General features: G+C 44.9%; 1 protein-coding gene across 1 annotated transcript in view; it reads left to right on the top strand.

Moving 5' to 3' along the window:
- Window positions 1–22,537, top strand: part of PKHD1 (PKHD1 ciliary IPT domain containing fibrocystin/polyductin) — a 785,044-nt gene that overhangs the window by 745,616 nt on the left and 16,891 nt on the right. The gene's annotated exons all lie outside the window — the stretch shown is intronic.

Here is a 22,537-nt window from a genome sequence, read left to right as displayed (position 1 = left end):
CAGCTCATTTCGTCTTGAGAGAACAAACATTAATGGACCATACTGACCCAATCCATCAATCACGCATGGCCAACTTGACGTTTACTAGATTTAAGGTTTATGTGCACAGGCAAATAATTGCTGACTGAGTGATCTTAAGAGTTTGTGGTGGCCCGTGTGAACGAACTTTTAAACTAGCACCAATCAACTTTTATTTAGTTCAGTGCTCAGTTATTGGCAGGAATCTGCCCATCGAGATACATGAACAGGGCTCAGTTGTAGTACCAGGTACAGACTAGTGTTGAGCATTCCGATACCGCAAGTATCGGGTATCGGCCGATATTTGCGGTATCGGAATTCCGATACCGAGATCCGATACTTTTGTGATATCGGGAATCGGTATCGGGAAAGATATTAATGTGTAAAATAAAGAATAAAAAAAAAATATTGATATACTTGTGACGCCCGTGAGACCGAGGTACCCAGCACCAGATCAATGAGGTCCGTCTCTTGAGGGGGATGTCACTAGTGGCTTGACCCGGTGCTGTGGCCTCAGGCGATGCACAGTGTAAGGGATATCATGAAGGAACAGAGACTTAATTGATCAGCAGCAGGTCCTCTCAGCTGTGATGACCCCGATCCTGGATCGATGGCTATTGTCCAAATGAAAGACTGAGGCGCTGAAACGTTTAACCAGTTTACTTTAACAAAAAGGGATTTGCAACCAATACTGTCACCGGAGTCTGTATAAGAACCCTGAATTACTCTGACCCTGTCAGGATTTCCACCTCTTATTATGCGCAGTTTCTGTATGGCCCTGCTGCTGTATGTGAACTGGCTGCCGACCCAATCTGTCTCTTCTGTGCTCTGGTTCGACGGACAACCCGAGTCCTTTTTTGTCTGCTTACCCCCTCTGGGAGTACCGCTGAACTCTGTGTCTGTTGCTGCGTCTTACCCTGGTGAAGCTGATATCACCTCACTTCCTTCCGGTTGCTGTATTATATCTAATGAATATAGCCACGGATCCGGTATCCGTCTCTGCGCCTATTCTGGGTAGAGGTTATTGCTACCCGGTTCTCACAATGTCCTTTTTCTCTATTCCTCTTTTCCTACTATGGGTATTACAGGCCTATAATCCGTCATAGGGCTGTTAGGAGTTCAGTTATACGACCGCTCACTTTCAGCTCCTCAACCCAACTGCCAATCCTTTTCTCAGACCAGAATAGATCAAGGGGAGTCTCTGGAGCTCCCCCTTCTGGCCGGAGATGGTAGTGCAGTCTTGCTATTTTAATATTTGTATTTGGTGTCAATAACTATTTTTGTGGCAAATACCCCTAGGGGCGCCACATACTCACCCTCTGACGCGCCCTGGTTGTAACCGCCAGCCTCTGTTCCTAAGAATGAACGCTTGAAAGACCTTAGATGATGTCGCGGCCTGTGATTGGTTGCGTGGCGGTCACGTGACCGCACCGCGAACAATTACAGGCTGCGACATCATCTAAGGTATTTCAAGCGCTCATTCTTAGGAACGGAGGCTGGTGGTTACAACCAGGGCGCGTCAGAGGGTGAGTATATCAATATTTTTACTTTTTATTCTTTATTTTACACATTAATATGGATCCCAGGGCCTGAAGGGGAGTTTCCTCTCCTTCAGACCCTGGGAACCATCAGGATACCTTCCGATACTTGGTGTCCCATTGACTTGTATTGGTATCGGGTATCGGTATCGGCGATATCCGATACTTTTCGGGTATCGGCCGATACTATCTGATACCGATACTTTCAAGTATCGGACGGTATTGCTCAACACTAGTACAGACACATGTAAAGAAATGTCAACTGTGAAGAAATCACATCACCTGTAATATTAACACAGACACAGCGCTCTACATTCAAGCGTGTCTGTGCCTGGTGCTGCAGGTTAGTCCCATTTACTTAAAGGGAATGTGTCACCCCTTTTTTCGACTATAAGCTGCGGTCACCGCCATCAGGGGCTAATCTATAGCATTCTCTAATGCTGTAGATAAGTCCCCGATGTAGCCTGAAAGATAAGAAAAACAAGTTAGATTATGCTCACCCAGGGGCGGTTCCGCTGCGGTCCGGTCCGATGGGCGTCGCAGTCCGGGTCCAGCACCTCCCATCTTCGGGCGATGACGTCCTCTTCCTTGCTTCCTGTCGCAGCTCCTGCGCAGGCGTACTTTATCTGTCCTGTTGAGGCAGATAGGGGCGAAACCTATATATGGATGATCGGGCAGACAGGGAGACATTAGATCTGTCTAGGGATCTTCACTCCCCCTTTCCCTAGCATTTGGTTCCCTTTCCCTGTGTGTTGCACTTAGCCTTTCCTACACTCTGCATCACATTAACACCCACTGTTCATGTTTGCAAAGAAAAAATAAATAAATTTGTCACGTGGGGTTTTTTTTGTGTGTGTTCTTCCTATGTGGGTTTTTTTTATTTATTTTGCTGGGTCCATGGATCCTGTTTCTGTGCTGGCAGATCAGCTGCAGAGGTTGTCACTGGAGGTGACTGACCTTGGTTCTGAGGTTCAGCAACAATGGCAGCGGCTGCAGGCTCCTATTGTGGGGGGACTCTGCAGGTAGGCAGGTCCAGCTTGAACCCAAAATTTCCCTCCCAAACAGGTTTTCTGGGGGTAGGGACAAGTTTTTTTTTGTTTTAAAGAAGCAGGCAAATTATACTTTAAACTGCGCCCTTACTCCTCTGGAGCTGAGGAGCAGTGAGTAGGAATTTTTATTTAACTGTTGCAGAGGGAACCTCAGTCCTGGGCTTTTTCTCTACCACTCGATTCTATATGTCTCCAGTCAGTGGTGGAGTTTGTCTGGGCTCTTGCCCTCATCTATAACGACCCTGACCGTGTTTCCTTTGCTGAATCCAAGCTGCGTCGCATTCAGCAGGGGAATTGGTCAGTGGAGACGTATAGCTCTGAGCTCTGCAGGTGGTCAACTGATACTAAATGGAATGACCCGGCTCTCAGAAGCCAGTTCCTTCAGGGTCTCACTGAAAGGTTGCAGTGTACGAAACCCTAGAGTCCTTGGAAGTCGCTATATCTTTGACTATTCATATAAACGCCTCCGGGATTGGCAGGGTAAGAACAGCTTCTCTGCAGCCTCTTTTTCAGGTTATTGCCCCTTTGCCAGGGGAGCAGTCTAGCAGTAAACCTGTACTGGGGGGGGGGGGGTGTTGGAGGGGCCCATGCAGCTAGAGGAATCCTCTGCATCGAATATTTCACAGGAAGTTTGCAAAAAAAAGGGTGTGTGTTTTTTTGTGGAAAAAAGGGACATTTTATTGGGGTCTGTCCTCTAATGCCTAAACAAAGGGAGACTCGTTTAATCCTTGGAGGTTTGGAGTTAAATGAGGAAGGGGTGCATTTTTCATCAAACTGCAACCTGTCAGCAGAGGTGATGCTGGAGAGTAAAAAACAAGGACATTTCTGTGTTTGTTGACAGTGGAGCTGGAGTCAGCATGGTTGATGCTGAGTTTGACAGTACTCAGGGGACTGGTTTGTTGTGCTTTAGTTAAGCCCATTTCCATCTTTGCCATTGACTCAGCACAACTTACACAGAAAGCTTTCACTTACATTGTACTTAACTTAAGACTGAAGGTGGGGTCAGTTCATTATGAAGTAATTCCTTGCTATGCTCTGGACAGTGTTCCCACTCCAATTGTATTTGGGTCTGCCCTGGTTGGTGAAACATAATCCTTTTGTGGATTGGAAACCAGGGAGGTCTTTGAGTGAGGGGATCACTGCCAAGAGAACTGTTTAAGGATTTCATTGTGGAAAGTCTGGAGAAGAGACACATCAGACCCTCATCTTCTCCCGTGGCGGCAGGGTTCTTCTTCGTGAACACAAAATATGACGGGCTACGTCCCTGTTTAGATTTCCGGGAATTAAATCAAATTGCCATTCGAGATCCTTACCCTTTTCCTCCGATTCCGGATCTGTTCAGCCAGTTCATGTGAGCTAAGGTGTTCTTCAAGTTGGATTTAAGGGGGGCCTACAACCTCGTTAGAATCAGAGAAGGGGATGAATGGAAAATGGCATTCAATACCCCTGAGGTTCAATTCAAGAGTCTGGTCATGCCTTTTGGTCTGACCAATGCACCTGCGGTATTCCAGCATTTCATTAACAACATTTTCCATCATTTGGTAGGTAGGTTTGTGGTGGTCCATTTAGATGATATTTTGGTTTACTCACCTGATTTGGAGAAACATCGGGTGCATGTTAGCCAGGTGTTGCAAATATTAAGAGATAATAAATTGTATGTAGGGGTTATGGTCCAGAGGAAAGGATGTGGGTCTTGGCATCAGAGGTTCATTTCACACCTCCTATCCCGAGAAGTCTGGTTTTGAGTGTCCAGAGGCCACTCGTAGAAAGGGGGTACTGCCACAGGTGTGCCAGAGGCTGCAGACAGTCACACTGCATTTGGCTGCAGAAGGTCTCAGCGGTTGGCTTTGCAGACTAGTGTCCACCTCCCCCGGCCTTAATGGTGTCACCTGGATCTGCGTGTTTCTAAGTCCCAACTTCTTGTTGGAAGTTGCGGGTGTTATTTTTTATTTCCACCTCCTTGTTGAGGCTTAGAGCTGCAGCAGTCGGCTAGTGTCTTCATTGGAGTTTGGAGAACACTGGTGTACCTCTCTGAGTATACTCAAGCTATGTGTTTCCCTTGTTTTGTGTATCCTACCTCTCTTTAGCGGTAGTGGTGATTGACTAACATTCATCCTGTCCTTCCCGGTGCAGGGCTTATCGTCTGGGTCAGGTAGGGATTAGGTATCCTGCTTGGCGATAGGTGCGCAACCTATATAGGGATGATAGGGCAGACAGGGTGACATTAAATCTGTCTAGGGGTCTCCACTCCCCCTTCCTTACTGTTTGACTCCCTTTCCCTTACCCCCTCATGTTGCACTTAGCCTTTCCTACACTGTGTGTGACACAGTGCCATGTAATGGCACATATACTGAAAGACCATTGTGTCTTGTGTAATAGTGAAGGGAGCACAGTGAAAATATTTACACAGATAGAGCCTTTTACATAAAAGGGGGCCTGTGCCCAGTGCTGCAGCTCAGACCCATTCATTTGAATGAAGCAGTACCAGGTACATGCACATACACTGAAATACTCATGTGTCTGGTCCATTGGTGAATGAACCACAGTTCTTGATTTATTTACACAGATACAGCTATATACATATATACAGGCACTTATGGTCAATGGTCATAGTTGGCTGACTTGTCAGTACAGCTCTACTGAATGTGTCAGTGCAAATAAAATGCATTACTCATGGTTTATAAGGTATCTGTTACACATAATTTATTAATGCACCTTGTAAGAAACACACGAGCCTCCAGATGCAGACGATAATTACATTTATTCCCCCTGTCTAAGCAGAGAACACATGTAGGAAGGAACACACGTTTATTTAGAATTTCTGTGTATTGTTTGGCTCCTCAAGAGTCTATCAAAACAATGTACCTCGAGAAAGGCCTTCATTCAATAACTCAAGGGGGTGTGAAATCGCTGGAACTGACAATTATACCGAATCCTTGGGGAGGCTCCGAAAACACTACTGGGCATATTGCGAGTTTCTATTCCCTGCCATTCAAAATAAAAAGGTGGATGTGTTCCCTGAGCATGGAGAATAGTCATGAAATTCCCTATTTAACATTTATTACGGTGAAAGACGATAACAGGATGCATTCATAAAATGTATCAATCAGAACCAGATAAGAATTTTTTGATGTTTACAAATATCAGTTGGGGGAAGGGGGATAAAGGGAACCTTTCACCAGCTCATCTCTATTATGTCCTCTTAATGCTGAGCTCATGGGTAAGACTGTACTCACTAAATTGTTCTCCAAAGTGTCAGGGGGCCCAGATAACAAGTGCTGCCCCTATTTTTGGAAAGTCAAAATTTAATATTTTCAAAGAGTTGTACTGTCCCTCACCAATCTCCCAAGGTCCCATTTTGATGCTTACTAGGTCACCTCTGGTCTCCACTTCGAGGTCTGGTCTTAACTAGGATGAATGGACGTGTGGAAGTTAGGGTTCTGGTACCCATCCCAAACTTTATTCCAGATTTTGGTTTGGGTACTAGAACATTACCCGAACTTGAACCAGAAGCCGAACATTGAATGAAACGAATGGGGACCCATACTTTTGACCTGGAAGAATTCTCTCTCTCTTTCAGAAACAGACTTCTGGGATAAGTCCGTGTTCGGCATTTAGTACCTGACACTAACTTTTAAGTTTGGATTAACTCATCTTTAGTCTTGACGCACCAAAAATACCAATTACTGACTTGAGCATTGTACAAGTGTTTCCACTTAATGTCTGGGCGAGCATTTTGGTCTTTTCTAAAGTATGGAGATGGGACAAGGAACTAGAGACCATTCAGAATCCAGTAACCATTGGAATAAAGGTTCAAAAAATCAATTAATACTTTTATTTTTGTAGAACTGTCTGACCCTTTTCAAAATTCAATTTTACCCCCCAGGACAGCTCTTTTGGTGGCCACATATATTAGACTAACGTTGGCTAATTTTGGAGAGATTGGCCAACTCTTCAATGTTTCTTTGAAGTTCCATCAGCATTCATTCAGCCTTATGTCTGAAGAAAGACAAATTAAGCATGTTAACTTTCAACATACCCCATCCCTTGTTCCTAAAGAAGATAATCACTCAAGGTGTCTGGCAGGGGTCTACCCCAACCTCACTAAGCCAATAGTGCATGTGAACGGGAAAGTCGGAATGAAAAGTTCTCCCACCTGCACTCTACAAGGTTTTGGCAACCTGTACGGCATGAGCTCCATAGCACCAACAAAATTACCAGCTCCCCCAGCGATGGAGTCTCATGCCCTGTTCACCCCTCTATGTAATTTACCCTGTGAATGAATAAAGTACAAAAATAATGAGAGCAAATCTGTTATTGTTCTGTGTGAAGCTCCCTTAAAACAATCTTCCGTCGAGAAATACTAAATTCTTTTCTTTTATTTTTTTTGCTGTTTTTGCTTTTTTTTTCCTACTTCAAAATGTTGGGTAATTACACATATTTTTGTCTTGGGAGACATTTCTTGATGGTTCTAAGTCATTTCAATATTTGTAATCCAGCAGCAGCTTGTGCTGGAGGCTCCCTGCTTTATTCCTTTGGTAGATCAGAAAATATATCTGCTTTATTTGTACGTATCCCGAGGATGAGATTCAGATCCAACGATACAATATTTCATGCTCAAAGACAATGCCGTATAAACACGCTCCATGTTGTTTCTTGAAAAGGAAAAGTTTGCATCAGAAAATATTTAATTTCTCAGCGGAAACTTTTTTCTCCATTGATCTGACAATGTACATTTGTCTGTTAATTACACCATGGGCGTTAAATAATATTTGCATCAAGATCTGTCTCCTACACGTGACCTCTTCTCTAAATATGCTGTCGAGGCTCCGACACCTGAAAGTTTGGCTTGGTCATACTACACTAATGACTTATGTGCCCTCTAATATTAGTAGTGCCGAGACAGTGCCTGTTGTGATAGTGAAGACCCTCCAGCATTAGTTGCCAACTGAGGACCTCTGTTGTTACTGCCTGTAGAGTAGCCCCCATTAATCACAGAATCTTCAGAGTTTTCTCCATTAGCAGTGCCACCAAAGTTTTGCCAATTACAAATAGTGCCAGCAGAATATCCCCAATTTATAATTATGTGACATAAGAGTAGATTATCCCCTAATAGTGTCCGATTCCAGCAGTGTCCCCCATTATTAATAGTGTCAGCAGTGTGCCCCCTATTATTAATAGTGTCAACAGTATCCTTCATTATTAATAGGGTCAGCAGTGTGTCCTCTATTATTAACAGTGTCAAGGGTATATCCACCATTATTAATAATATCAGCAGTGTGTCCCCCATAATTAATAGTGTCATCAATGTGTCCCCTATTATTAACAGTGTCAAGAGTATGTCCACCCTTATTAATAGTGCCAGCAGTGTCCCCCATTATTAATAGTGCCAGCAGTGTGTCCCCCATTATTAGTGTCAAGAGTATGTCCCCTATTATTAATAGTGTCAGCAGTGTGTCCCCCATTATTAATAGTGCCAGCAGTGTCCCCCATTATTAATAGTGCCAGCAGTGTGTCCCCCTTTATTAGTGTCAAGAGTATGTCCCCTATTATTAATAGTGTCAGCAGTGTGTCCCCCATTATTAAGTGTCAAGAGTATGTCCCCCATTATTATTACTAGAGCCAGCAGTGTGTCCCACATTATTGATAATGTCAGCAGTGTTTCCCCTATTATTATTAGTGTCACACGTATGTCGCCCAATTATTAAAAGTGTCAGCAGTGTCCCCCATTATTTATGATGTCATGAGTATGTTCTCATTTTTAATCATTTCAGCAATGTGCCCCCATTATTAATAGTGTCTGCAGTATGTTCTCATTATTAAATGTCAGCAGTGTGCCCCCCATTATTAAGTGTCAGCCCCCCATTGTTAATAGTGTCAGCAGTATCCTCCATTATTAATAATGTTAGAAGTATGTACCTCATTATTAATAATGTCAGCAGTGTGCCCTCCTATATTAATAGTGTCAGCATTGTGCCCCCATTAATAATAGTGTCAGCAGTGTCTTCATTAATAAAAGTGCTATCAGTATGTCCCCCATTACGCAAGCAATGCATCTACCTATTATTGATAGTGTCAACAGTATGTTCCCAATTATTAATAGTATCAGCAGTGTCCCCCATTATTAATAATGTCAGCATTGTGCCCCCATTAGTAAAAGTGTCAGCAGTGTGTCTCCATTATTAATAGTGTCATCAGTGCCCCATTATTAATAGTGTCAGCAGTGTGTCCCCCAATATTAAGTGTCATCAGTGTGATTTCCAATTGTTAATATTGTCAACACTATATTCCCATTATTATTAGTATCAGCAGTATGTTCCCATTATTAAGTGTCAGGAGTGTGTCCCCCATTATTGATAATGTCAGCAGTATGTTTCCATTATTAATAGTGTTAGTAGTGTGTCCCCAATTATTAAATGTCAGCAGTGTGTTCCCATTATTAATAGTGTCTCCTATTATTAATAGTATCAGCAGTGTGTCCCCATTATTAATATTGCCAACACAGTGTCCCCCATTATTAATAGTGTCAAAAGTGTGACCCCCATTATTAATAGTGCCAACAGTATGCCCCCCATTATGAAGTGTTAAAAGTGTGACCCCGATGATTAATAATGTCAGCAGTATGTTCCAATTATTAATAGTGTCAGCAGTGTGTCCTCATTATCAATAGTGTCAGCAGCGTGTCACCTATTATTAATAGTGCCAACAGTATGCCCCCCATTATTAAGTGTTAAAAGTGTGACCCCCATTATTAATAATATCAGCAGTATGTTCCTATTATTAATAGTGTCAACAGTGTGTCCCCTATTATTAATAATGTCAACAGTGTCCTCTATTATTAATAGTGTCAGCAGTGTGACTTCCAATTGTTAATATTGTCAGCAGTATGTTCCCATTATTAATAGTGTCAGCAGTGTGTTATCATTATTAACAGTGTCTCATATTATTAATAGTGTCAGCAGTGTGTTCCCATTATTAATAGTGTCTCATATTATTAATAGTGTCAGCAGTATGATTCCCAATTGTTAATATTGTCAACACTATATTCCCATAATTATTAGTATCAGCAGTATGTTCCCATTATTAAGAGTGTCAGAAGTGTGTCCCCCATTATTGATAATGTCAGCAGTATGTTTCCATTGTTAATAGTGTATCTATTACGGTATTAATAATGTCAGCAGTGTGCCCTCATTATTAATATTGTCAGCACTGTGTCCCCCATTATTAATAGTGTCAGCAATGTGACCCCCCATTATTAATATTGTCAGCAGTATGTACTGTGATGCAGTGACCCCTGTAACAGGTAGGGGGCGCTGCATGGTCTCCCCGGTATGTGCACGGAGTCGTATTGAGGCCGTGAGAATCGACCTGCAGTGATGTCAGGATCACGTGACCAGCCCATGTGATCCATTACTGTGGGTGTGGTTACGGGTACATAATGTGGCCAGGGTGTGGGTCACATGGTTCCTGAGGGCCTGTGCATGGGCTGTGTATGCTCCTGTGTTGGAAGACCTGGGAGGAGGCTTCCTGGAGAGCACATGCTGGCGTGGGAGGTCCTGGGAGGAGGACCGGATCCCTGAGCAGCGCACAGTGGAACTTGGGGAAGCTACAATCCTCCGGAGGGTCTGGACTAACCAAGATATGCCGCAAAGGCAAGTTGGTGATTCCCGTGAGGCAGCTTACCCGGAAAAAGACGTCTGACAAAGAGTCAGCAGGTGGAGCAGGAGCTCCCGTAAGGTACCTGTGACTTGGGACATTGGTGAAGTGTACGGCGTACGGACACCCATGGTAACTGGGTGAAGTGAGAGGTCCAGCATGTTTAGTGTCCGTGAGTCAAGGCCGTAATTGAAGTGTTTAAAGCTGCAAGTTAATATCACCAGTTGGTGCCTGTTGTGTTTCATGAGATGTACATAATGAACTGTGCATAACCCGGTTTATGAGGCTTAATAAACCATATGGACTGTTTTGTTTAAAAAACCCGTGCCCGTGTGCTTGAATCCCGTGCCAAGCGAGTGTCCCCCAATACACTCAGTAAGAGTAGTCTTACAGTACCCATTAATAGTGTTAGCAGTATGTTCCCAGGGCCGGACTGGCCATTGGGCAGTTCTGGCGAATGCCAGAAGGGCCGGTGCCAGTAGCGGGCCGCTGCGCGCCGAATCACCCTTCCCCCCCAGCGTCGCCGCTGCTGCATTCAACTATATTTGAATGCAATGATGGAGGAGAGAGCGTCTGCTGACACTCCCTCTCCCATCATTCCCCGCTCTGCCTCTGTCACTGCGGGTGCACGTGCACTCACTGTGTCCTAGGCAGTGCAGCGGCAGCCACTGAGACAGGAGCAGGGAGCAGGCACGGCAGGCACGAGGAAAGGTGAGGAGCTTGTATTTTTTTTTTACTGGACTGTGGGGCCACTCTAGTGGGGAGGAGAGATGTGGGCTCTGCTGTATACTACTATGTGTGCTGTGCTGTATACTACTATGTGGGCAGAGCTATATACTGCTATGTGGGCTCTGCTGTATACTACTATGTGGGCTGTGCTATATACTACTTTGTGGGCTGTGCAATATACTACTATGTGGGCTCTGCTGTATACTACTATGTGGGCTGTGCTATATACTACTGTGTGGGCTGTGCTGCATACTACTATGTGGGCAGTGCTGTATACTACTATGCGGGCTGTGCTATATACTACTGTGGGCTGTGATGTATACTATGTGGGCTGTGCTGTATACTACTGTGTGGCCAGTGCTGTATACTACTGTGTGGGCTGTACTGTATACTACTGTGTGGGCAGTGCTGTATACTACTGTGTGGGCTGTGCTATACACTATTGTGTGGACTGTGCTGTATACTGCTAAGTGGGCTGTTCTGTATACTACTACGTGGGCTGTGCTGTATACTGCTACGTGGGCTGTGTTATCTGCTATGCGGTTTGTGCTATATACTATGGGGGGTATATTATATTCTATGGGGGAGGCCGTGTTATATACTATGTGGCTGTTATATACTATTTTGGGGGTATATTATATTCTATTGGGGATGCTGTGTTATATACTATGGGGGGCTGCATTATATTCTATGGGGGCTACATTATATATTATGGGGAGGTGGGCTGTATTATATTCTATGGGGTGGCTGCATTATATTCTGTAGGGTGGTGGCTGCATTATACTATATGTGGGCTGCATTATACTGTATTGAAGACTATGGGGAATACCTTATGCTATATGAAGAACTATGGGGTGCATTATACTATGAGAAGTTAATTGTACTACATGGATGCATTATACTATATGGAGCACTATGAGGAGTGTATTATGCTATATGGAGGACTGATCAGTGTATTTTAATATATGGAGGACTATAGGGAGTGTATTATACTATATGGAGGACTGTGGTGCACATTATAATATATGGAGGACTATGGGGTGTATTTTACTAAACAAGTAAAATGCTGCATATTCAGATTGTTTTTGCTGGAACAAAAATCATTGTTCTCAGCAGCACATCGCCGGTGTAAACTGTAGATGTGCTGCTGATAACATGATACTGTATGGTGATCTCTTAGGGTACCGTCACACATTGAAATTTCCATCGCTACGACGTTACGATTCGTGACGTTCTAGCGATATCGTTACGATATCGCAGTGTCTGACACGCAGCAGCGATCAGGGACCCTGCTGAGAATCGTACGTCGTAGCAGATCGTATGGAACTTTCTTTCGTCGCTTGATCACCCGCTGACATCGCTGGATCGTTGTGTGTGACAGCGATCCAGCGATGTCTTCGCTTGTAACCAGGGTAAACATCGGGTAACTAAGTGCAGGGCCGCGCTTAGTAACCCGATGTTTACCCTGGTTACAAGCGTAAACGTAAAAAAACAAACCGTACATGCTCACCCGTCGGTGTCCTTCAGGTCCCTTGCCGTCTGCTTCCTGCTCTGAGTGCCGGCCGGAAAGTGAGAGCAGATCACAGAGGTGCTGCGCTCTGCTCTCACTGTTACGGCTGCACTCAGAACAGGAAGCAGACGGCAAGGGACCTGAAGGACATCGACGGGTGAGTATGTACTGTTTGTTTTTTTACGTTTACGCTGGTAACCAGGGTAAACATCGGGTTACTAAGCGCGGCCCTGCGCTTAGTTACCCGATGTTTACCCTGGTTACCCGGGGACTTCGGCATCGCTCCAGCGCCGTGATTGCAACGTTTGACCGCAGTCTACGACGCTGGAGCGATATTCATACGATCGCTGCGACGTCACGGATCGTGCCGTCGCAGCGATGAAAATTTCAATGTGTGACGGTACCCTTAGTGATTGTTCTGTCCCATCATTATTCCTCAGCTGGTGGAAAGAGGTCAGGAAACAAGCGTTGAACAACTTCAGTATTGTTGATCAAACTCATTTAGCGGCCTGAACTCTGCGCTTGTAAATACAACCGAAATGCTTTTGTGTGATGTGCGATATGTTAGCATTTGGGGCCCCATTTCAAACTTTGCCTAGGGCCCCACTTTGCCTAAAACCGGCCCTGCCTACAAGTGTACAAAGATATTATACAGTCACCATGTGACAAGTGGGCCTGTGTAACTTCAGATGCCAGGGCTGAAATTTAGTCCCAGTCCGGCCCTGTATGTTCCCATTATTAATAGTGTCAGCAGTGTGTTCCCATTATTAATAGTGTCTCCTATTATTAATAGTGTCAGCAGTGTGTCCCCATTATTAATATTGCCAACACAATGTCCCCATTATTAATAGTGTCAAAAGTGTGACCCCCATTATTAATAATGTTCAAAGTGTGACCCCCCATTATTAATAATGTCAGCAGTATGTTCCAATTATTAATAGTTCAGCAGTGTGTCCCCTATTATTAATAGTGTCAACAGTATGTCCCCCATTATTAAGTGTCAAAAGTGTGACCCCATTATTATCAGCAGTGTGTTCCCTATTATTAATAATGTCAACAGTGTCCTCCATTATTGATAGTGTCAGCATTGTGCCCCCATTATTAATAGTGTCAGCAGTGTGACTCCCAATTGTTAATATTGTCAGCAGTATGTTCCCATTATTAATAGTGTCTCATATTATTAATAGTGTCAGCAGTATGTCAGTATGTTCCCATTATTAATAGTGTCAGCATTGTGCCCCCATTCTTAATATTGTCTTTTTGAGTCCCAATGTTTGTCATTTTTCCAGTACATTTTATGGAAACAGGATGGAGTGATGTTATCCAAAACGACAACTTCACAAAAACGAAACAAAAAATTAAACCCTGACATGGCTTCTCTGTGTCGTTGGAAAAAAAATAAAGGCTCTTGGAAGAGCGGGTCAGCAGAAAGGGGTTAAAATTCTTTGCAGATATATTTTATTTGATAAAACAAAAAGTAACAGTGGCAGAGCTTAAAATTAAATTAAAAAAATACATTATTTAAATTGGGTCACATATTTTTTATTTACTATTTTCTACATCTCTAGACCTGGAGCATCCTACAGATTCTCATTGGCTGCTCTGGTGTTCTACTAAACCAATTAGCTACGCACAGTTTACCAAAAATTATCACAAGTAACTAGGTCCTTTGGGCCGTGGTGCAAAATTTGAACCTGAATCCTCACCAGTGTGATGCTCAGATGTACGGGCCTCTGTGGCGTTCTAAGGCTATGTGCACATGCTGTGGATTTGGCTGCGGTTCCGCAGCGGATTGGCCGCTGTGGATTCGCAGCAGTTTTCCATGAGTTTACAGTACCATGTAAACCTATGGAAAACATAATCTGCAGTGCACATGCAGCGCCCCAGAGTCCTGGTCATTTCAGTACTGACGCTCCGCCGCTAAGGGGGGCTATGGTACGTCCGATGGCACTGAAGGAGTTCACCTGACCAGGTATCACAGACACCAATACACTTCACAGACTGGCCTCCAGGGGGAGCTAAGGGTGCTATGTTTTAGGCCACTCCTCACAATCTGGTAAAACTGGGGGTTGGATAGGAAGTTAGTCAGAAAGCTGTGGCAGAGGGTGTTGCAGGGGAAGATTCAGGGGGGTCCCTGTCAGGGGTGGGATCCTGTCAGCGGCCTAGCGAACAGAAAGAATGTTACAGGACCGCGCCTGCACTTCAGCGCGGCGGTACCCCAAGAAAGGACAAGAAGCGAGGTTTATTGTGCTGAGTGAGAAACGAGATCAACGCAACAAGGAGAAACACCAGTAGGAGTCGTGCTGTAAGTCGAGGCAACATCCTACTGAGGCGCGCAGCCGGTGGCCGGAGCGCCGAGGAACCTGAAGCCTTCAGTAAAGAGGTAAAGAGACTGCAACCTGGTGTCCTTGTTATTTACTGCGACCTGCACCGCACCACCACAACATCATCACCATCCACACCTTTCATTGGACGCCCCTCAGCAGGGTCAGGACCAGGTCTAGCCACCGTGACAACCCCAGAACCGAGACACAGAGGCCCGGTACCGGGTGCCCCTCGGCGCTCCAACTTGGCATCACGAACAGGATCTACTTAAGCCTGAAGAATCAGGTCATGTGTGCCTTGGAACTGTGATTTATTATACTTGGACTGTGACTTATTGCAAAGACTGTGTATTGCCACTTGCCGCCAAAAGTTCCCGCCAAAACCGCCGCCATTACAGCGCTACGGAGAGCGCAGAGGAAGAAGAAGGGCGTGTCATGGGAGGAGACTATCACAGCGGTGCCAAAAGCAGCGACCGCCCCCTCCGACTTCTGCTGCGAGATGACGACCTGCCCAGCAGCAGAGGAGAACCGCCCCCTGATTTGCAACGGCGGGAACGAGGTGAAGAAGGAGCTCGACCTCGGAGAAATGGCGGAGTCAGGTACATGCACGGCTGCCGATCTCAAGACAGCGAAGATGATCAGCAGGTGCCCGAGCGACGGCGAAGTGATCCCGGCTTGCCCTCACCCACCAGAGGCGGAACCGCATCCACCACAGCTGAAGGATCTGAACTCCTTGGAGCCGCCGGCGGAGGAGCCGAGCCTACCTATCCTGACCACAGAGCAAGCAGGTGCGGAGCCATGGAGAGCGGAGCCACATCGAGAGGCCACCTTGGAGGAGCCGCGGTCCGGGCTGCAGCCGATTCCAGTGTCCTTGTCAGCGGAACGGATCGACATCGGTGGAATCACATCAGGTGCAGGTATGGAAGGCGCCCCTATTCCCCAGGCCGATTCTGCTCCCCTGACAGAGCCGGCTCTCCTGACCAATCCCTCTCCCGCGACCGCTCCTCACCCCAACAATGACCAGTTCCTCTCAGCGGAGCTGGTGGTGCTAAGCCCCGACATGATGGGGAAGCTGGTGCCTCCGCTACCGATCAAGATGGGGGAACCCCTAGATGTGAGCTCAGAGGGGGTGATCTTTCAGTGGGATACCCCCCGGATTGGGCCAGATGGAGCTCGGGAGGAAGGCCTCACCCTTGCTGTGCTCACTTGGGAGCAATATAAACAATGCCTGATCTTACACTGGAAAAACTGAAAAGAGACAGAACAAACTGACGCGCCAAAAGTGAAACACCCGAAGCCTGCGCACGGCAGGAAAGACGTGGTAAAGCGGGGAACTGTGCTGGCCTTTCACCCAAAGCGGGGTTGGGGCTCCATACAGGAACCGGGACTACCGACTGACGTCTTCGTTACTAGTCATGATGTGAAGACTCCTTTCCGCAACAGATATGGTGACCCACTATTGCAAAGGGGGATCAGGTGACCTACACCCACCACCGGAGTGCACAAGGATGGTGCGCTCGGAAAGTCCAACGATGTGGGGCTGAGGGGGTGTCACCTGTTGCCTCGACCATGATTGAACCAGACTTGACAGATCTTGCTACTATCGCCACCGTACGCCTTGTTGCAGCTACCGAGCTTGCAGCCAGGGTTAGCCTTCGAATCCAGAGACCGGGTGATCTGACTGCACCCGAGAGACCAACCACCGATACTGACACCGCATCAGCCGGAGACCAGGGACCGAAGCCGCCACGGTCAGGAGATATCCACTACCGGCTGATGTCTTGCAATTTACTATGAAGCTTTAAAGTGCTTTGCAAACTGTATATAGTTAACTGTCCGTCCTTTTATGTGTCTTCTTGCTGCTACAACCCGATTAGGGTTAACTCTTAAAGGGATCCCTTAGTTTACCCGGGATCCCTATTTTTGTCTTTTTGCTTTTGTTTTTGTTTCTTGTTCATCGTTGTTGAAAAGAACTGCTGGATCATGAACACTGCATGATTACAAACTTATTGTAAATAGTTTGCACCTTCTTAAAGGTGCCCTCTACTGGTTTTACAAAGAAAAGGACTCTTTGCGAAGAAACTGTTCCTGGAAGTAGTATCGGAGTCCTTGCTGCATACGGACTTGCAGCTTGAGAAGTTGCACTACCTCATAGAGACTTGGTCCCCTCTTAAAGGGAACGTTCATCAATAGCACTTAAAGAATGATGATGCTTTAAAAGGAAGTACTAATAATGCTTACATATAAAAGTTATATGTAGTGAGCTAGTTAACTGTGAGAAATGTTTAATGATGTTGCTAGAAGAATGAGGACAGGAAGTGAACCCGTATGGGGTTAGTCGGTGAGTCCTCCTAGGAGCCATACCGAGATGGCTCAGTGATCCTGAACTGAGGGAAGGTTGATAAGTTCTATACTGTGTATAGTAGCAGAAAGGCAGTAGGCCCGGGCAGAAAGGGGCGGTCCTGCAACAGAGCGAGAGGCAGTAGGCCTGGGGCAGATAGACAGGCGGTCCTGCAGATGTAAGGATGGAAAGTGAAGAAAAAGTTGATTAGCCTTATAGTGTTTTATAAGAAGGTCTTTAGTGGATTCAGCGTGTACATCCTTAAAGGCAACGTTAAATTATTGTTCAAAAATTTGCACTTAGTAGAATACCCGGTTGGGTAAGAAAAGTTATTTATAGTATGTTATTTAAAGTATTTAACCATGTATGTAATGTTCAAGTGTCCTCACCTCCCATAAAGGGAAGCTCTGTTCAAATTTGCTTATTGTTATTGCATTTCAAATTTGTATGTCTTTTTGCTGACATGTATTGTTGTTTTCTTCCCAGTCCAGGAGTACTGGATTTAACCGGGGGGGAGTGCAGCGCCCCAGAGTCCTGGTCGTTGCAGTACTGATGCTCCGACGCTAAGGGGGGCTATGGTACGTCCGATGGCACTGAAGGAGTTCACCTGACCAGGTATCACAGACACCAATACACTTCACAGTCTGGCCTCCAGGGGGAGCTAAGGGTGCTATGTATTAGGCCACTCCTCACAATCTGGTAAAACTGGGGGTTGGATAGGAAGTTAGTCAGAAAGCTGACTGGGTTGGAACCAGGCAACATCCTGTGGCAGAGGGTGTTGCAGGGAAAGATTCAGGAGGGTCCCTGTCAGGGGTGGGATCCTGACAGCGGCCTAGCGAACAGAAAGAATGTTACGGGACCGCGCCTGCACTTCATCGCGGCGATACCCCAAGAAAGGACAAGAAGCGAGGTTTATTGTGCTGAGTGAGAAACGAGATCAACGCAACAAGGAGAAACACCAGTAGGAGTCATGCTGTAAGTCGAGGCAACATCCTACTGAGGCGCGCAGCCGGTGGCCGGAACGCCAAGGAAGTATTGAGCTCCAGGCCTTACTTCAAACCTACTGCAGGACAGTCAGTTATAGGCAGGCTGTCTCACTCAAATCACCTAAGAAGACATAGGGGGCAACATTTGGAGAGGGGCGACTCTAGGGTCCCGGAAGACCTCCGAGCCTACCCGTCATACGGGTGCGTCCTAGCCATATCATCTGGGGGACGAAGCAGAACATCATAATCGAGTTGTGAGGGAACTTCAGAAACAGACACAACAGTTGTGGGGACTATCCCGTAAGCACAGCAGGGGAGGACCACAACACACAAGCGCTAGAAGGTAGGCACAGATTTCCACCTGCAAAGGGAACCCTGGAGGTGCCATCGGACCAGCCGGACTTACGCAGCCCGGTTAACCGTATTCCGGATTGAGGATCCTGAAGCCTTCAGTAAAGAGGTAAAGAGACTGCAACCTGGTGTCCTCGTTATTTACTGCGACCTGCACCGCACCACCACAACATCATCACCATCCACACCTTTCATTGGACGACCCTCAGCAGGGTCACGGACCGGGTCTAGCCACCGTGACAACCCCAGAACCGAGACACAGAGGCCCGGTACCGGGTACCCCTCGGCCCTGCGGCAGTGGGGCGCTCCACACATGCTGTGGAAAATACCATGCGAAAGCGTAGCGTTGTATTTTCTGCAGCATGTCAATTCTTTGTGCAGATTCTGCAGCGTTTTACACCTGCTCCTTTATAGGAATCCGCAGGTGGTAAAATGCAGGTGAAATCTGCAAAACAGACGCTTTTACCTGCGGATTTTTCAAAAACTGAGTGGAAAAATCCGCATAGAAATCCTCAACGTGTGCACATAGCCTAAATCCCAGGAAGAAATACAGTCATCGTCGATAGTGTTGACACAGTTGAAATTGTTCCAGAAAACCAATTATTTCTCCCAGAAAATTATTGCAATTACAGATGTTTATTTCCTTTGCGTGTATTGGAACTACACAAAAAAAAAAACACAGAAAAAAAATGCAAATTGGACATAATTGCACACAAAACCCCCAAAATGGGCAAAACTGTTGGCACCCTCAGTTTAATATTTAGTTGCACAACCTTTCGAATAATAACAGCAATCAATCGTTTCCTATAACAATCAACAAAATTCTTACACCCTCTAACTGGTATTTTGGATCACTCTTTTTTTTGCAAACTGCTCCAAGTCTCTCATATGTGAAGGCGTCTTCTCCCAACAGCAATTTTAAGATCTCTCCACAGATGTTCAATGGGATTTATATCCAGAATCATTGCTGCCACTTCAGAACTCTCCCGCACTTTGTTTCCATCCATTTCTGGGGGCTTCTTGCACTATGTGTGGGGTAATTGTCCTGCTGTAAGACCCATGACCTAGGATGCAAGCCCAGTTTTCTACATTTGGCACTACATCGTGACCCAAAATCCTTTAGTAATCTTCAGATTTCAAGATGCGCTGCACAGAGTCAAAGCACCCAGTTCCAGAAGCAGCAAGACAACCCCAAAACATCTTTAAGCCTCCACTATATTTGACTATAGGTACTGTGTTTTGTTCTTTGTAGGCCTCATTCTGTTTTTGGTAAACAGTAGAATAATGGGCTTTACCAAAAAGCTCTATCTTGGTCTCATCTCTTTCCCTGATGGATTTTGGCTTCCTCACTTATATTTTGGCAAACTGCAGTCTAGCTTTTTATGTCTTTGTGTCAGCAATGGGGTCCTCCTGCTAAAGCACAAAGCGTTTTATTACATTCAATTGTCAGCAGATAGTTCACGCTGACACTGCTGCACTCTGAGTCTGCAGGACAGCTTGAATTTCTTTGGAACTTGATTGGGGCTGCTTATGTACTAATCATCTTATCCTGCGTTGCAACCTTTCATCAATTTGTCTCTGCTTTCCACATCCAGGAAGATTAGCAACAGTGCCAAGGGTTGTAAACATCTTGATTATGTTGTGCACCGGAGACAAAGGAACATCCAGATCTCTGGAGATGGACTTGTAACCTTAAGATTATTAATATTTTTCAACAATTTTAGTTCTCAAGTCCTCAGAAGGTTCTCTTCATCTCTTTCTGTTCTCCGTGCTTAGTGTGGCACACACAGACACACAATGCAAAGACTGAGTGAACTTCTCCCCTTTTTTATCTTGTTTTAGGTGTGAATTTCAAATTGCTCACACCTGTTACTTGCCACAAGTGAGTTTGAATGAGCATCACATGCTTGAAACAAATTTTTTACCCACAATTTTGGAAAGATGCTAACAATATGTGCTGCAGTGCTGCAAAATTTCATTTTTTTTAGTGAAATGATGGCCAATTTGCTTTTTTTTTTCTTTTTTTTGTGTTGTTTCAATACACACAAAATAAGTAAACTTGTGTATAACAAAACATGTGTAATAATGATTTTTGTGGGAGAAATACTTTTTTTTTTTTTTAGATCAATTACAAGGGTGCCAACACTTTTGGCCATGACTGTATGTGTTTAACCCCTCCTCCCCCCCATCAAAAACAAGACTACAGATGAAATATATGACACACAGAAAATGATCTTATCGCTGTGTTTTCTAAGTAATACTTCTAAATAGTCATCATACAGTTACCAAGTATCACCATATTGTTAGTCCACTATACCAAAACTTATCCACAATAATAAACTAAATAAAGAGGATATATACCACCACACAATGACCATATATTATTACCACGTGGTGTCTAAGTATAACCAACATCCAAAATCCACTATGCAAAGACCAATATGCTAATAATACCACATACAAGGCATGAATACCGCCACCCCATGAACCAGACCACATATTACCACCACATTGTGGCGAATAATACCACCATACTGACCATTATCAAAAACCACATTACTAGCACTAATGGTTCCACCAGTGACATTATACACCAGAGATTGTATATAGCATATAGTGCAAGTAAATCCAGTCACTCATCGGTAACGCATCTAAATGAAGTCATTAATTTTTGCTTTTCTTCTTCATCCAGCACAGATCGCTGTAATTTCTTTCAGCCAAGACTTGTCTCTCGAAAAAGTAACACACATATATCTATGACTGATCACCTCTACAGCATCCCCCACACTTTTCCCCACTTCTACACTGCCCCAGATGAAGAAATGTGTAAAAGTACCACCCCGATGCCCTGCACAGTACCAGTTCCACCATTTTGTTATCCCTATAGCACCAGTATCTGCAAAAATATAATATATGACAGTAGTGATATCTCCCTTTGTGACCCCCTCACAGTAGAAATGCCCCCTCTGCGGTCCCAAAACAGTATAATTGCATATCTCCCCTCTTGTGGCTCCCATGCAATGGTGAAATTACTCTTTGTGGCCCCATTTAGTAATATTCATCTTTGTGATCAAATACAACAGTAACAGCCCTTCCCCAGGGGCAATGATACAGTCGTAGGGACGCCACAGGGACAATGCAGTAGTAACCTGCGCCATTTCTGCCCTTTATGCAGTAATAGCGTCTTCCTTTTATGTCTCAGGACAGTTGGAATCCCTCATTGCGTCTTCATGAATTTAGATTTAAAAAATGTAAGGGACACATGAAGGAATATTTTAATGTCCTGTCCCCCTTTGTGGAGTAATATTCATCTATTCGGGGCCCCCATACAGTAATGTTGTCCTCAAATTGGCCTCCTTTAATAATAATGTCCCACAATTGCTACCATCGACTAATAATAATTACTTTAAACCAGAGGGCATGAGTAAAAACGCCTAAAGAAAAGAGTATATTGTGCCCAAAATAACTTTATTGTATAAAATAGGGGGCAGCGGGGACATCCTAAAAACCTACAGCTATGTAAGGCCTCCTTAACATATTCATGGCTCCAGGACGTGTGGCATCCGTTTCTCCACCTACCGGAGACACGTATCCATATGTACCCATTATGACATGTGCGGCTGCGCACATGTGCGTGTTTTCACACAGACCGTGTGTCCATGTAACACACACATAGACAAGTCAGGTTTTTTCGGCAGCACGGATGTAAACACGTACAGCACTTGGATGGCACCTGTGTGACTTCCGTGTGTCATCCGCGTGAAAAGTACTGGAATAGAATCCAGAAAGCAAATAAAAGATTTGTATGTGTTGAAAATGTGCAAAGATAGAGATAGATTGATAGATAAATAGATATCTATCACATATATAATTTGTGCCTTGTGTGTGTAGCTTATTGTACATGGATTATCAGAATAAATACATTTAAAAAAATGACATTTTTGGTAACCAGCAAAGGTAAAGCAGACAGCTGTGAGCTGATATCAGGCTGGGAAGGTCCCTGGTTATTGGGCCCTTCCTACCCTAAAAACATCA

Source organism: Ranitomeya variabilis, chromosome 2 (assembly GCF_051348905.1).
Source record: "Ranitomeya variabilis isolate aRanVar5 chromosome 2, aRanVar5.hap1, whole genome shotgun sequence".
Taxonomy (NCBI): domain Eukaryota; kingdom Metazoa; phylum Chordata; class Amphibia; order Anura; family Dendrobatidae; genus Ranitomeya; species Ranitomeya variabilis.
This window is presented reverse-complemented; position numbering and strand designations above follow the sequence as displayed.